At 33.8% G+C, this 16,900-nt stretch overlaps 1 long non-coding RNA gene across 1 annotated transcript; it reads right to left on the reverse strand.

Moving 5' to 3' along the window:
• Window positions 1–1,445: 1,445 nt before the first annotated feature.
• On the reverse strand, window positions 1,446–11,059 carry LOC128290372 (uncharacterized). Its single transcript, XR_008280175.1, has 2 exons — window positions 10,683–11,059; window positions 1,446–1,686 (listed from the first exon to the last, which is right to left on the reverse strand). It is a non-coding gene; the product is annotated as an uncharacterized LOC128290372 (long non-coding RNA).
• Between the last annotated feature and the right edge of the window lie 5,841 nt (window positions 11,060–16,900).

Raw genomic sequence — 16,900 nt, forward strand, 5'->3', positions numbered from 1 at the left:
ATACATAGGTAGAAATAACTAAAAATTTTAATGAAGGGCATTTTAGTAAAGTGTCAAATAAAAGAATTAAAAAGGGAAAAAGATGGCAAAAATGTGCTCATCTTATTCCTTAGGCTGAATGTTAAGGGTTCTCCATAGCTAGGGTTTTTTTCAAGCTTTCAAGCTCTATAGTAAGTGATTCCAAACCCCGTTTTTAATGTTCTTTATGTTTTTAGAGTCTCGGTAACTTGATTAAGCTTATTTTAGCAATAATTTAACCTAGGGTTTATATTTGGAAAAATACCCATAGGTGAAATGTGTTTATTTTGATGTTTTATGTAGAATATGAAGCTTGAAATTGTGTTAAACAACTTTTGCTAAGCGATTTTACGTGAAAACGAATAAAACGACATAATCAGTAAAAATACCTAATGTTCATTAGTACATGTTAGAGTGAGAATTTGATGTTGCCATAGAAAGGAAAAATGATCAGCATGTCATAAAACATAAGAAAATAGGATGAAGTTTAATTTCCGAGCCTTGGGAAAAAGTGTAAGTATGTAAAAGTTTAGGGATAAAAATGTAAATTTTCTAAAGTTTGAGTCAAGAACTATTTTAATAAATGTGAGTATTAAATAAGCTAAAATTTTTATTACAGATCAAAAAGAACGAAATCCAGAGTTAGACCGGGGAAAGAGAAAGATAGTGGACTAAATCGATATAGTTGATCGTATTTTATTTCGAGGTAAATTTGCGGTAAATAAATGCAATATTCTATTATTTTATGTTAATGTTGTTAATTTCCAGCATGTGTATTTATTTTATGAGATTATTCAAAGAAGACTCAAGCATGAATTGATGGAGAAATAATTTCAGAAAGTCCCTGTTGAACCTTAGGAATGTATAGGATACAAATGTTATGACATTAAGGGTTTAAGGATACCATGTAAGACCATGTCAAGACATGAAATTGATAAGTTACTATAAGGCAAAGGTCCCATGTAAGACCATGCCAATGCATGACATTGGTGAGTTCATAAGGCAAGGATACTATGTAAGACCATGTCGAGACATAGCAATGGTAAGTTTCAAAAGGATACCACGTAAGACCATAACAAGTCATGGCAATGGAAAGGTACCTGTAACACCCCAAACTCGGCCCAAACGTTATGGTCGAATCTGACGTGCCACGTTGGAGTTGAAAACCCACGTTCCATTTTAGTGTTTTAAAAACCATCTATTTTGTTGAGTTAACAAAGTGTATGGAAGTTGAGCACCAGGTAGGTATCCGAGACAGAGGAGATGAGCCATGAAGGCTGCTTAAGTACCAAGCTCTTTGATTGGAATTCTAAACATGCCCACAACCATAGCCACACTTTGTTATATCGAGTTTAAATTTGTTTAAGTGGACGTCTTTGATAAATCGATTAATCGTGGTGTTGAGATATTTTGAAAACAAGTATCGCTTTGAAAACACGTCTTAAGTCTAGCCCATTTGAACAATTATCAACCAAGTTTGAAGTTATTAAAAATAAAATAATCCCAAGAAGAAATAAAAGAAAAGTTAAAAATAGCCTTATTACAACCCAAAAATAAATAATAATTAAAGGAAATTAAATGAAAACCAACGCTTATTTAAAGGTCCAAAAGCGATCACCGTGGCCACTCTGAATCCCCTCCGGCCCAAGTCCCCACATCAAAGCTCACCTGCAAGATTAAGGAAAGAGGGTGAGTTTGGAAACTCAGTGTGCAACAAGCTCCTTTCAGAGCCCAAAACAATAACAGCCTGTTGGGTCTAAGCCCAAATCCAATCTCAAACATGTACTGGGCCATAGCCCTTTTCATATTTCATATTTCATAACATTGGGCCAAAGCCTTTTCAAATTTCATATTACTGGGCCGAAGCCTTTACTGTAAACGGTATGGCCCATAGGCCCATTTCAATATCACATATAATGTCAATGAAAGAATGCAAGCCTAATTGGGGAGACTACTCAACCCACCATCCGCTACTCTCCACCCGTACCAACTAACACACCATGTGGGGTTAACTCGACCCACTCCGCCATAACTCTCCACTGTCAACTTAGCTGCTTTATCATATAACTGGAGGCCTTGCCTCTTTTAATAACTGGGGCAAAAGCCCTTTTTATAACTGGGGCATAAGCCTTTTAATAACTAGGGCGTAAGCCCTTTTGATAACTAGGGCATAAGCCCTTTTGATAACTGGGGCATAAGCCTTTTAATAACTGGGGCATAAGCCCTTTTTCACTTCCTCCATTTATATAAAAACCCAACCCAATGCATTTATGAATACATCATGTGCATATCATACATATCATGTGCATATCATACATGTCATGTGCATATCATACATACCATGTTTATCAAAATCCCATGTATTAAAATCATACATAAATCCTAGGGGTATAATGGTCATTTTTACCTAGGGGTAAAACGGTCATTTTCATGTTATAAGGGTAATCTTGTAATTTTACCAAAAATTACAGTTTCCATGTTCATTAACGGTTACTAACAATTCATGGGTGCAACAGTGATTCTGGCCCTTTTTTTTTTTAGCGAAATCGAGTTATTGGGCCCTAAACCCCTAATGGGCCCTACTTAGCCAATTTCGTCATCTAGACCCATTTAGCCTATATCCACAACAGTATTAACAGTCTTAACATGCAATTTAACATATTTCCATTTTTTACCAATTTTACCCAAATTGGCCCGAAAGCCTATTGGGCCCTATTGCAGCCCCTCGAGACCCAACTTACCATGAATGTCAAAAATCACGTTCTTACCGTTTCCAATGTTCCTGATCATCATCTCAACGAATCTAACTAACTAATGAGCGTTCGCTTGCTCACGAGTCCTCGAAATGCCAAAATTTGAGCATTTCGGCTTTTCGACATTTATCGCTTTAAGCTTATGAAAAGGGTTCGTTACACACTTGTTTGGCGATATTCCTCGACGAGATCTCCTACACGATTTCTCCTATAATCCATCGTTAATAATCAGCTTCCCATAATTGAACTAAACCAAAAATCATCTAATATTAATACTTACACATTCGGCCACCATCCATAATAGCCTTAGGAATCTTACCTTTGTCGCAATTGATGACTAGGTCTAGCCACTCCGGTGATCCAAGCTACTCCAAGTCGACACTACACCTTGCTGCTCCACTAAATAAACCACAAAAATATTAAAAGAAGACCCTATAAGGCCTATACCCACATTCGACCACCTCTCTAAACTAGAAGGATTTCAGTTTTTGGCCAAAAGTTACTCTAGGAATTGTTTAGAGTTCGAGTACTTACCACAGTCTTACTCCTCTTGAATCCGAATGCCTAAAAGGTAAAGGAATTGAACGCTAACAATTGAAAAGGAAGGAAAAGGTTGCTGGTCACAAAGAATCGGCACCCCTCTATCTTCACTGATTTCGGTTTTTGCGGTATTTCGGCAGAAGTAGAGATTAAGGAAAGAAATAATAAATGAGTAGAGGAAAGTAATGGGTGGTTTTTGAAAAGAAAAGGGAAAAAGATGAGAGGAAAGATGGTAGATTTGGCTAGGAAGAAGAAAGAAGAGAAAAACTAAAACAAAAGAGAAAGCGGCACAACTAAGACCCTAATGCCAAATTGCTAACCTAATACCCTCTCTCAAATCCCTCTCTAATCCCTTCAAATCGGCTAGGCTCTATCCCTTTCTCAAATCCCTAAAATCTCTCCCCTTACCCCTCCTTAATCCATGCATCTTGACTATTTTAAACTCTCTCCCATAGAATTCCATCCAGCTTTAAACTCTAGCATGCACAAGTATAAAAATAACATTACCTTTGCCATTCCAAAGAATCGAACCCAAGTCTTCCTCTATGCTCCACACGCCACTTTTTTTGAAGCTTAGTGGCGTCACCCTTGCCACTTTACCAAGGCTCTTTTTGTGATACACTTTACCCACAACTTTATATAAGGGCACCTCGCCAGAACCTTTAACTCCTAAGTCCAAAATTTAAAAAAAAATCTACCGGGTTTTGGCCAACTCATGGGCCTTCCATAAGCCCATTTATATACCCAAATTATGAATTTCATAATCACATACCAAATTTTAGAAACTTACTTAAAATATCAAGAATCATGAAAATGTAACACCGAACGAGACCATCGCGGTGTGGGACACGAGGGTTAACAAGCCAAGTTCACTTGTTTTGCCCATCCATTTGACATTTCCGTCAGTTGAAAACGCATCACTGTCGCTTTAAAATCATATCTCGAGTTTCAAAACTCTAAACCTGGTTTCGTAAATTTTCCACAATTTAAACTCATATATCCATCCATGGATTTATTTCTAGAATTTTGGTCAGCCAATTAGTACAGTTTATTAGTTAAAGTCACCCATGTTACGAGGATCATTGCTCGACCTTCGCACGGTATAACTTGAATATCTCTCTCACAGGGCTTTAATGTTGGTGCCGTTTGTTTCTAATGAAACTAGACTCAAAATGGAATCTGTACATATAAGGTATGTCTCCTAATTCTTTTGGATAATTTATAGTAAATTTTAAAGTTATGACAGAAACCCGAAACCGTTTCGCCCCTGTCTCACAATAGCTTTAATATCTCTTAACATGTAACTTCTATGACCATTTTGTTTCTTCCATATGAAAATAGACTCATCAAGGTTCATTTACATAGCTTATTCACTATTTAATTCCATTCCTACAATTTTGGTGATTTTTCACATTCACGCCACTGCAATTTGGCAAGATCTATTTTAAGGTAGTCTCCATGAACCAACTAGTCTTGCCATACATAGATTCATATATGATCATTTTAACCATGCCAATGGCTGATCATATGACCAACATTCCCATTTCCAAGCCATAGCCACATTATGACACCAAATATATACATACAAACCACAATTAGTCTAAGTCGATACTTCACTTTTACGAGCCATTTTCGCATGGCCGTACATATATACATCACAACATATTCAACCAACAAGGGGTAGTCCTATACATGCCATTTTAAAGTTCAACCAAAATTTATACCAAAATAGAGGCGTGGATAGTGTGGATGACTTCGACTTTATTGATCGCGAATCCGATTGTTATCGGCGAAATCTATAAAACAGAGAGCCAAAGTAATGTGGTAAGCATTTTTTATGCTTAGTAAGTCTCAAGGAATATAATCAACTCTAATTACAAAGAATACATTCACATAGCCAAATGCATCATTTCATTAATACACATTCTTACTTCACACTTCATCATTATATACTTTCACAAAGTATCAATCAATTCAATAATCGAAATTCATTAGTCGATTGAGCGAATGTTGCTCAAACATGTCGACTTTCAATGCATATATAACGTACCTTATCCTTTGGGCTTTTCGAGTGTACTAATTGAATTCATTACAAAGAACCAACACTCACCTCCACCCAAGATTCTTGAATATAACCGGATATAATCACGTGCACAAATGCCTTGGTCTTAGCAGGATAGAATAACTTCATACGAATGCCTTGGTCTTAGCAGGATATAACCACTAGCACAATTGCCTTGGTCTTAACCCGAATATAATTTCAAGATAATTGTCTTGAGGCTTAGCAGAATATCATTCAATTTCTTATGTACACATACATCAATAATCATTGGACATACATATTTCATTTTCGTTACTAAGGCTCAAACGCACATATATTCACAAGCATATTCGCCTTGGGACTTAGCCGGGTATCATTCAATTTCTCATACACATAAATCAATAATCATACACATCCATACTTCATCTCACATAATTCAAGTAAGGTCACTTCTTGAGGACTTACCTCGGATGTTGTCGAACGGCTTTTTCGGCTATTCGATCACCTTTTCCTTCCCTTGTCCAATTGTGGCCCTCTTAGCTCTTGAGCTAATTCAAACAAATTCAATTTATTAAAACCTCATTGTGCTTACTTATGGCGAATATGACAAGGAGTTTAAATGGTCATATGGCCACTCTTTAGCTTGAATACACAATGGTCATGCACATTTTATCTTGCATCAAGCAATTCAATACAATTTATTTGAGCATCAAGGAAAAGCTAAGGCCTTCAATAGGCTACCCAAGGCGAATATTCATGTACATGTTGAGGCCAATTTTGCACTTAATACCTCACAAAAACAGATGCATTTTACTAGTTAATGCTTTGCACATTGTATTAAAACTTATAATATAGCATCAAGCACTTATATGTGTGCTAAGTTTAATTGTGCTTGCAATTTCACAAGCATTCTTCCACATCTTCTTCTTTAAACCAATATATTCATCACTTACTTCATAGCCAAAACATCATGTGCAAACATATATATACAATATGAGCATGGCGAATTTCAAGGTGTCCATAGCCATCCAAAATACAAATTTTAACTAACATGCAAGAAGCATGAACCATGCTCATGAATGCATCATGGCGAATATGACAATCATGCTCCATTCAACTTCAATCATGGTTAAACACAAAAAGAAAACTCAAAATCTTACTCAAGAGTAGACAATCCATCATTGCATGCATCATCATCAAGCTTCACACTTAGCATGCAATGGCTTTATCACCATAACAACTTTGGCCAAATACCATTTCCATGGCATAACAAGGATTTGAGCCATGACTAACATGCACATCAAATTAGCAACCAAACCATGTATAAAACTCCCAACACAACCTCATACATACCTTAATCTTGATGCAAACTTAGCCAAATCTCCTTCTAGGTCTCTTCCAACCCAAGCATGAAGCAAAAATCCTCCCCCTTTTCCCTTAGTATTTTCGGCCAAGAAGATGAGAAAGGATGAACAAATTTTTCTTTTCTTTCTTTAAGACATTCGGCCAAAGTGTTTAGAATGGATGAACAAATTTTTTTTTTTAATGCTAGTCTTTATTTTATGACTTCCTACATACACCACTAGCAAAACATGTTGGAAACATGTTCCCTTGCCCATAACCTTGTCATGGCCGGCCACTCCTCCTTAGGAAGGGGATTATTTGACATGCAACTCCACCTTTTTTGTTAACATGTACTAACAAGCCATTTAAAATTAGCCTATCATATTTCACCATGTTTCACTTTGATCCCTATTTAATACTTTCTCATACAAATGGGTAAAATTAGAGAATGAAATTTCCACATATGCATGCACACACATAGTAAGCATAGAATATAACAATTAATTATTTTTATGACTCGGTTTAGTGGTCCCGAAACCACATTCCGGCTAGGGTCTATTTTGGGCTATCACAAAAAACCCGAAAATCAAGATGTTACAGTACCCGTGTATCCTTAATATTCCAAGAGATTCAACGGAAAAATTTAAAGAGAATATCAAAGTAAGGTAAGGTAAGACGAGTTATACTAAAAAGGTAAGACAAGTTCATGCAAGAAGAGTAAAGATAAATATATAATGTTCATGTATGCTTGATAAGGAAAAAGGTAAGTAAAATTTATTAATAAATTTGATTAAGTAAGTAAGTATTTAAGTAAGTGAGTAAGTGAAGAAATTTAAAATATGTCTATGACAATTAATAAAGTTGCATTAAGTAGTATCATGCCAAGTAGTAAGATAATTCTTATGAATGTTGTTATTTATTTGCATGCAAACTTACTAAGTTTAATGCTTACCCCCTTTATTTTCCTTCTTTTTATAGTTTTTTCAAGCTAACTCGGGGATCGTAAAATATGTTAGAGGTTCGGGCACACTATCACAAGGATTATTTTGGTATAGCTAAACATTTCATTTTGAGTATGACATGTACAGTATCGTAACGATTTTGTGTGTATGATCTTATGATATGGCTAATGAATGGTTTTAAATGCTTGATAATGATTAGCTATTGAAATGGCTAATCAAGGACAAGTTTGGTGTTATGTATGCCTAAATGCTAGTTATTCTATGGAAATCATGAAAAATGTGAAATTAGTTTTAAAATAGTATCAGACAGCAATAATTACATGAATTTAAAAAATAACTAAAAATAGTAAAAATGGATTTAGATAGTGAATGTGATATATAATTAAATCTTATTGAGTCTATTTTCATATGAAAGAAACATAGTAAATAAAGACTTTTTATTTATAGGATATTCAAATTTTGGTGAGACAGGGTCAGAGTGATTTCCGAATCCCCTATTATGACTTTAGAAATTCATTAAAAATTTTAAAAATAAAATTAGGAGTTATACTTTATATTTATAGATTCCTTCTTGAGTCTAGTTTTAATAAAAATAAACATCATGGTTATTTGAATTCTGTACAGGGAGAAAACTAATTTGTAGTGAACAGAGGTCAGAGTAGCCAAACACTGAAATATGAGAAGCTTTAACTAATAACTATACTAATTGGCTAAACCAAAAATTTTGAAACAAATTTAGACTGAAGATATATGAGTCCAGTTTCATAGAAAATTTATGGATTTGAATTTTGAGTTCCGTAACTCGAGTTATGATTTATTTAGTGACTATGACGCAGATGGACAATTTATTTATGTAAGATGAAATAAATTGTTTTGATTTGTTCAAGTGATCAAAAATTTTTTATTAATTGCGGTTTGTTCCCGAACCGTTTCAATTTCATGTTTTAGGGTCTCGAGGACCCTTTTTAAGGGACATATTGAATGAATGAAACTAAATTAATTTTAAAAGTAAATTTTTATACCCCGAATTAGTAAGCTCAGTTTGGTAACGCCTTGTGCTCGACTCCGACAACGGTCTAGGGTAAAGGGCGTTACATAAAGTTAGTCAAAACATAATCATTCCTCTCTTTTGGATAGGTTCTCTCTTTCTTTGCATTCTCTAATTGAGTTCTTTAATTTTGCCTCGTAGAAATTTTTACTCACCAAAGTTGGACCATCAATTTAACTTTGATTGTTCAAGATATCTTTTCTTTATCTTTTTACATCAATCATTATCACTTTCCGTATCTCTCACACGCAGATTATGAATATCAGATTTAGTAGAATACATTTCTATAAGAGGACAAGACATTTCTATCTCAAAATCATATTTTTCGATTCATAAAGTTTTCCATCACAAATCTCTTTTCCATTAGAGTAAGAGTCAATAAAAGGCACGTCATACTTTATTCTCTAGTTGGATATTGAATTGGACATCAGAAACCCTCATGATATTTTGAAATAAACCAATAATATTTCACAATAGGTGAGAGATCATTTTCATTTGGCCATCTTCTCTTGAATTGGCATAATAATTTATGCTCAACTTTCCCATCATAATAAGCCTTCATTCTTTCTATGAATTTGTGGATTAAAGAACTTTAGTTTAGAGAAAGAAGGTTGTTCAATGTCATTATTGACTAAAGTCTCATCATTCGTGCGATGTGCACATCTAACATTATTTGCATAAAGACTAGGCTTATCAACCTCATCTCCCAATTATGATTCCAACAATCAATTTGGGTACTTAGATGAGCCAAATTTTTGTTGATCGTGTCTAAAATAGTGTATCATTGTTGATCTTAAGCATCTCGAACCTCTTGATCCCTTTGCATATTTTTAATCATGGTATCGAATCTATCATTCATTGCAAAACTAGTAAAGTTTTTCACGGTAACTGGTGGCTTTTCACTACTATTATTACTTCATTTGCTACTACAAGTATCACAAGTCATTGTAAAAGCTTGAAAAGAACACGACCTTTAAAAAGAAAATTTAAGCAAACCTCACCGTTATATTCTCAAAAATAAAACTTAACTCTCAATGAGGTAAGAATTAATCTTGTAAGTCTTTTAAAAATGTTTATATCAACCAATCAAAATGTGTAAGAATCTAAATAGCAAAGCAAACCTAATGGTAAAATTAATTCAAATCGTAAAGTGTAAGGATAAATTATATTTGAAAATAGTTTTGATAAATTATTGTGTGCAAGTAATATAACTAAGGACAGAGGAGATGAAAGTTTGACTGGCGATCGAAAGACTAAAAAATTTTCTTTTAAGGATGTGGACTCAGATTTGATTAGCGATATGGTCATGGACTCAATCTCAGCACTAGGAATGTCTTGGAGAGACAGAATTTTGGGTAGAGGGACTTTTGGATCTGGCTATGATGAGGACTTTGAGTTTTTAGATGGGGATGTTATGAGATCCACCATTAATGGAGTTCATGTAGTCAACTTCTCTGAAAGGGTTCATCAAATTCTTGTCAGAGATATGGCAACAACAGTAGTGGTAAAGTTACTGGGCCAGAATTTATCGTACTCCCTCCTGCATAATAGGATCCATAGCATCTAGAAACCCTCACAACAGTTTGACCTCATGGATGTGGAGAATGGTTATTTCCTAGATAAATTCCATAGTCGAGAAGCTTATGAGAAAGTACTTACCCAAGGACCGTGGATCGTGCTAGGGTAGTATCTCAAACTACAACTGTGGACTTTGAAATTTAACCCTCTTCAGGCATATCCTAATAACACTTCAGTGTGGGTTCGATTGCTAGATCTACCAGGATTTCTCTACAAACATCATATATTGGTGGAAATTGGGGGTTTAATCGGTAAAGTTACTAAACTTGATTTTCAGATGAACAAGTTGTCAAGTAGGAAATTTGACCTGATGGTAGTGTACATCGACTTCGAAAAGCCTTTAGTCTCCCAAATCCTAGTTAGTGGTGTAGTAAAAAGAGTAGATGTCGACTCGTTACCTTTAGTCTGTTTCTCATGTGGAAGGTTTGGCCACTTGCAAAACCTTTTCCTTGGTGTTGGTTAGCAACGGACGTCGTGGTGAGTTCAGATTCAATGGTGGGAGCCTCATCTATGAACGAAAAAGTGGTGGAGCCGACAAAGGCCTTTGGGTCATGGATGCTTTTTGAATGGAAATCTTGGCATAACTCAAGGATCCATCAGAATCTTGAAATGGAAATGGCTAAAATTGATGTGTTGAACTCCAACGGAAATAAAATCCCCGTAAATGAAGCGGCGGTGACAAATTTAGGAGTGAGTTTCAAAAAGGGGGATTTTTTAAAGGAGAAAAGTCAAGGTTTCCTTAAGAAAAAATATTAACGGGGTAGCAACACGGGTCTCCAACGCTTTTAGCATTTTGAGAAAAGAAAATTTGACCGAGGTGGGGCCTTTAATTAGGGCTGACAACATGGTTGATTTTGGGCCTGGCTCAAATTTTAATGAAAAAATAGATTGGGCCACTGATGGAAGACTTAAATAGGGATGAGAATATGGCTCACTTTGGGCCTGATTTTAATTTGAAAGAAAAGTAGATTAGGCCATCGTTGGAAGCTCCTACTTCAGGGATTTGTAGTCGCTGGGAATATTAGAAATATTATTTTAATTAGGTTTAAAAATTTAGCTCCAGAAGATGGAAACTCCTACTTCAGGGATTGTAGGCTTCGAGTGCTTTGGTTAATCTAGTATAGAGGGATACCACAACTAATGCTTCCAACTTGGGGGTGTCGGCCAATAAGGAGGGTTTGTCCATCTTGGGTGTTAATGCCCATTTTAATCCAACTTTCAATGACCCAGTGGTGTCCATGGTGGAAATTAATAATTTGGTTCTTGATCCTAGAGGTATTCAACTGTTATTTTCAAAAAGAATAAGGTCCCTAAACTTGCCAAGTCCAATAGTGGTGTTGACTCAAATGGATAAGGTAAAGGAATCCTAGTCTCGAGAGAGAGGGTCAGGGGTTAATGGTGGTAGCCTATAGTGGCAGCGATTTAGAAAAATCATATAGGATTGTAGGGGACGTTTTTTTTAAGAACTCTGGTAATGCAAGGGTTCCTCTATTAGATTCCATGAATTCCATGGCCAAGCTTATCAGTTCATAGATTGATAATGAAGTTGAAAAGGGAAGGATGAAGAGCGGCGATAATAACAGTGAAGGAGTTTATTGAGCATTTTTTTACGGTATGTGGAACGACGAAAATATGCAAGTGTACATAATCGCAACAATTGCAATAAGTAATAAAGTGACAAGTAAATGTTGAGTTATAATACGCACAATGACTATGAAAAGAATTATTTACGAATGCAATTAAAAACACTTTAGTGAAGAAAAATATTTTGATTTGAGGTGATTCAAAACTAAGATTTTTTACTAAGTAAAATAAATAAAAATAAAAGTTCCAATGCACGATTTCAAAATATGATTTTAATCAAGATGACATAATTGTATTAGATTAATTACATTTCTTAACTTAGAATTATTAAACTCATGTTCATATTGTTACGAATAAATTCACCGGCAACTCGGTAATTTGCTAACTTATGAACATTCTTACCTACCAAAATCCATTTATCTCTTGACTATATATCTATGTTAATTCAACCGATTAAACAAATTTTAATAAGCTAATGTGTTGATGCACATACATACTTATGAAATTAAAATAATCTCTTATACATATCTCTATGCCAATTCAAACAATTAATTCAATCTCATAAGCACATAAAAGATTACATGAGGCAACAATGTATTTCTACCTTGAAACAGTTTAATCACAATAATCTTGCGAGTTATGCAAGGCTAATGTATCGTTAGATACTATTGCTAATTTAACCCTCAGCTGCCTTAGATGATTAAACATGCATTGATTAAGTATCGTGTCAATTAATTACAATTTCAACCCGTTTAAATAATAAATTCATTAGTTACCTTACAATTGTAATGCAAGAATAACTTAGTCATGGTTTTATTTAATCAAGCATCTTACCGAGGCCTATAACAACATAAACACAATTTTAATAAATCAAGTAAATGAAATGCAATCAACCTAACAAGAATTAAATTTAAGCCATATTAATTAAATTAAACATATCAACATCAAAAATATTCATAGACATGTTCATCATTACAACAGCAAAATTAAAAAGATAGGGAACAAGAATCAAATCTAGTGTTTTCTCCATGGCTTGACTAGTTTGCTCCACTCCTCCTTCTCTGCTTATTCTTCTCGAACTGAGGCTTCTACGAACACTTGAATTCTACTCCAAATGATGGTTGATTGACTCTTTTTCAAGAGGTGAAATTGGTAAGGGAATAGAGGAAGAAAATGAAGAACAATGGAAGGTAATGAAGAGAGAAAAATGAGAGAGAAGTGAATAGATGAGAAGAGTTGAGATCTGTTTGAAGTGAGCAGCCAAGGGGGTACTTATAGGTTGAGATGGCTGATAAAATTAGCAAAAATCAACAGCCATAGAGTCCCCCCATGGCCAGCCAGACATGTGGCAAGTTTGAAGGATTCAAACTTGCTATTTTAAGGTAAGGGCAAATCTTAAAAGACATGAATAGTGGAGGGGTTTGAATGCAATTTGAAGGAGTCTTCAAGGGCCATTTTGCAAATCAAATAATCAGCCAAACAAACTGATTGGGTTAGCATGTGGGATAGTTTTGGGCTGCCCAGTGCTCGGTTGGATCGGTTTTGTCAGTTTAGCTCAACTGGGCCACTTTTCATTAATAAATTAATAATAATTTATTTAACCCAAATTAAATTTGATTAAAATTAAAATTAATTATATTATGAATTAATACACATAATTTGGACCATCTTAGGCTAAAAAATTATTTCGCCTTGATGCTTCAAAATTGCTTCTCGGCTTTGTGCTTCTATAGTGTCTACCGAGCCGTTTTCCCCCTTTGTGCAAATTTGTCAAAAATAATAAAAAAAATCAAAATTTGATATAAAATTAATTAAAATTCAACATGTTTATAATTTGAGTGCAATTTAATTATTTTATAATTATTATTTATTTTTCGACAAGAATTTTATCGAAACTGCATGAATTTGAGTTAAAAGGGCATGAAAAAGAATGTATATTTTCGCGTTTCCACACCCTCAAACTTAATTCATTGAGTAATGCACAAATTTGAAAAGATTTTCTTCGAAACACCTTTAAAAAATTCCTTCAGAAAAACATTCTTCCCAAAATTATGGTTTTAGTATACTTATGCTCAAAAACAAGAAATTTGATATTTATGTTACTTATGATAGCAAAAATAGACTAAATGCTTCCTTAATAAAGACATGCTAAATTCCTACCAATTTGATTTTATTCCTTATTCAAGAAAGTTACAATCATTAAGTTTAACTTATGCCTTCATATGTTGAACATAACAATTTTTCTCCACTAATGTAAGTAGCATAGAAACTTGAATCAATAGTTCTTTAAAAAGGTTGTAGCATGGCTAGGCTAGGGGTGGGTAAAAGATAGTTAAATTTAGGCTAAAAACCCTAGACTCAGCTTCAATCGGACCTTTGGAATAATTATCTTCAATACACTAACTTACATTGCTTTCACATGCTTTTTTGTACATATATTTTCTTTCAAGTACATATGTTCTTCTTTTATTCTTTCTCTTGTTTTTTTTTGGCATGAGCATTTTACTGTATGTACTACAATTTTTTGAGCATTTGATACTTCTTTTCAACTCCCTCAAACTTATTTTCAGAGAACATTTTGAATAGTACTAAGTCTAGTGTTTGGGACAATTTAAAGATAATTAAGAGAAAAGTAATGGCAAAATATTGCAAAGGTTCAAATAAAATTAGGCCATATAGTCTCAAAGGTGGGTTTCAAGGGATAAAAATTTATCATGGTTGGCTTGAAAGGCTGAAACGGTCTAAACAAAAGTTGCCTAAATCATTTTCAACTTTCCATGCTTCCTAGGATTTCGCCTCAAGATACTACTAAGTCAATTCTAGAGACTTAAACTTTCGTGCACGCCTAACTTTCCTAAGGAACTAAAAATTTTATGGTACGATTTGCATGTTTTATTAAAAATACATTTATGTCATATTTCAGTTAATATAAAAATTATTGAAATAATCGAACTTTATTCATACTGAAGTTTAGCATACTTAACAAAATTTTAATTTTTTGAACAAAATATAACCTAATCATAACTGGAAAAAAATTATTCTGAGTGGAAATAATTTCGATTTTTCGGCCCCCTACTTAAGATGAACAATGTCCTCATCGTTAAAAGTGAATAGATACTATACACCAGGTTGAATTTTAGAAAAGAGGAGGTAAGTCAATTAGACTGCTAGAGTACCAAGCTCTCTCTAGATCCAATCGTAGACCTGTATATATCTATTGTCATACTTTGTATTTTGCAACTTGTTCATTTTATTTATGATTTTCACCTCTTGTTTTATTATGCAAAAATAAAGTTTCCTAATAAAACCTAATCCTAAAATACTAAATAACCTAAGGACGAAAATAAAATAAAGTCAAGATCCCCCTTTTTTATTTATTTGCAGATCCCTCAGAATTCGACTCATCTTTTGCTCCATCATTTTTGCTTTTGTATGAATTGCTTTGCTCCCTCTTCGATAGTGGACTCCATGTTTCAAATATGAAATTTGGAATCTTAGGCACAAAAATAAATGGGTCATTGTGTAATAGCCCAAAATTGGGTCTAGTTGGAACAGAGGTTTCGGGACCACAAAATCTGAGATATAAATAATTATTTTATGATTATTTTTAGGTCTATGATATGATTTCATGATTGTGTGAAAATTTCGTGAAGAAATTCTATGCATAAAGTGCTTAATTCGAAGTTAGGGACTAAATTGAATAAGTCGCAAAACTTGCATTCTAGAAGTTTCTATTATGAAATTGATTTGAAATATTAATTAGGAGGTCTTAAATAGAAATTTGACCAATTTCTAAGTTATGGACAAAATTGGACATGGATGGAATTTTGGAAAGTTTAGTAGTAAGGGTATTTTGGTCATTTAGGGTAAAATGAATTAAAATACAAAATTAAAAGCCAATTTTGCTCATCTTCTTTACCATGGACGTGTATACCAAGGAGACTCCATGGCTAGGGTTTTCAAGCTTCCCAAGCTCAATTGTAAGTCCGTTCTAACCCGCTTTTCAAGTTCCTTACGTTTTGGAGTCCATTAACTTGATTTAGCTTATGCTAGCAATAATTCAACCTAGGGTTCATATTTGGAAAAATACCCATAGGTAAAATTTGTGTATTCTGGTGTTTTATGATACAATATGAGGTTTTAAATTATGTTAGACAACTTGTGCTACTCGATTTTAAGTGAAAACGAGCAAAAGGGCTTAATCGGTAAAAATACCTAATAGTCATAAGTATATGTTAGAGTGAGAATTTGATGTTGCCATAGAAGGGAAAAGTGATCATCATGTCATAAAACATAAGAATAAGGGATGAAGTTTAATTCCTGAGCCTAGGGGCAAAAGTGTAAATATGCAAAAGTTTAGGGCAAAATTGTAATTTTTCCAAAGTTTGAGTTAAGGACTGTTTTGAATAGTACATTAATTAAATAAGTAAAATATGATGTTTTAGATCCCGGAAGCGAGATTTGAACCTAGAATGAGAGAAAAATCGAAAATTGGGAAAGTTGGTAAAATGGCCGTTTTAATATCAAGGTAAGTTCATATGTATAATAAGCATTAATTTATGCATGTTTCAATGTAAAATTGATATATTTACTATGATCTCTGAGGTGTTGAAAGTATGTAAGTTGGTATGATAATAATACAACAATAATGCTGTAATTTATATTTGAAAGTTAAATTTAGTGAATTAATTGAATTATGTTAAATTAAATGATTATGGTGCCAAGTTTATGAATTGATTTAAAAATATGTCTATGGTACATGAAGTGCATTGAATTATCATACATAAATGTGATTTCTATGATTATGGATATTATGGGAAATTGTAAGTTCATATGATTTTTAATAAGGCGATGTGTAATTTAATGTTATTGCGTTGATATTAAATGAGATGTAAGTTTATATGTAAGTAATACATCACTATTACTTGTATTATGATATTTTATAAAAATATTGGAAATATGTTTGTGGATAATTACTTGATTGGTGAAATTGTTGGAAAAGAGAGAAATCCCGGTTGAACCTTCGGAAAGA

The sequence above is a fragment of the Gossypium arboreum genome, chromosome 3, assembly GCF_025698485.1.
Source record: "Gossypium arboreum isolate Shixiya-1 chromosome 3, ASM2569848v2, whole genome shotgun sequence".
Lineage (NCBI taxonomy): Eukaryota > Viridiplantae > Streptophyta > Magnoliopsida > Malvales > Malvaceae > Gossypium > Gossypium arboreum.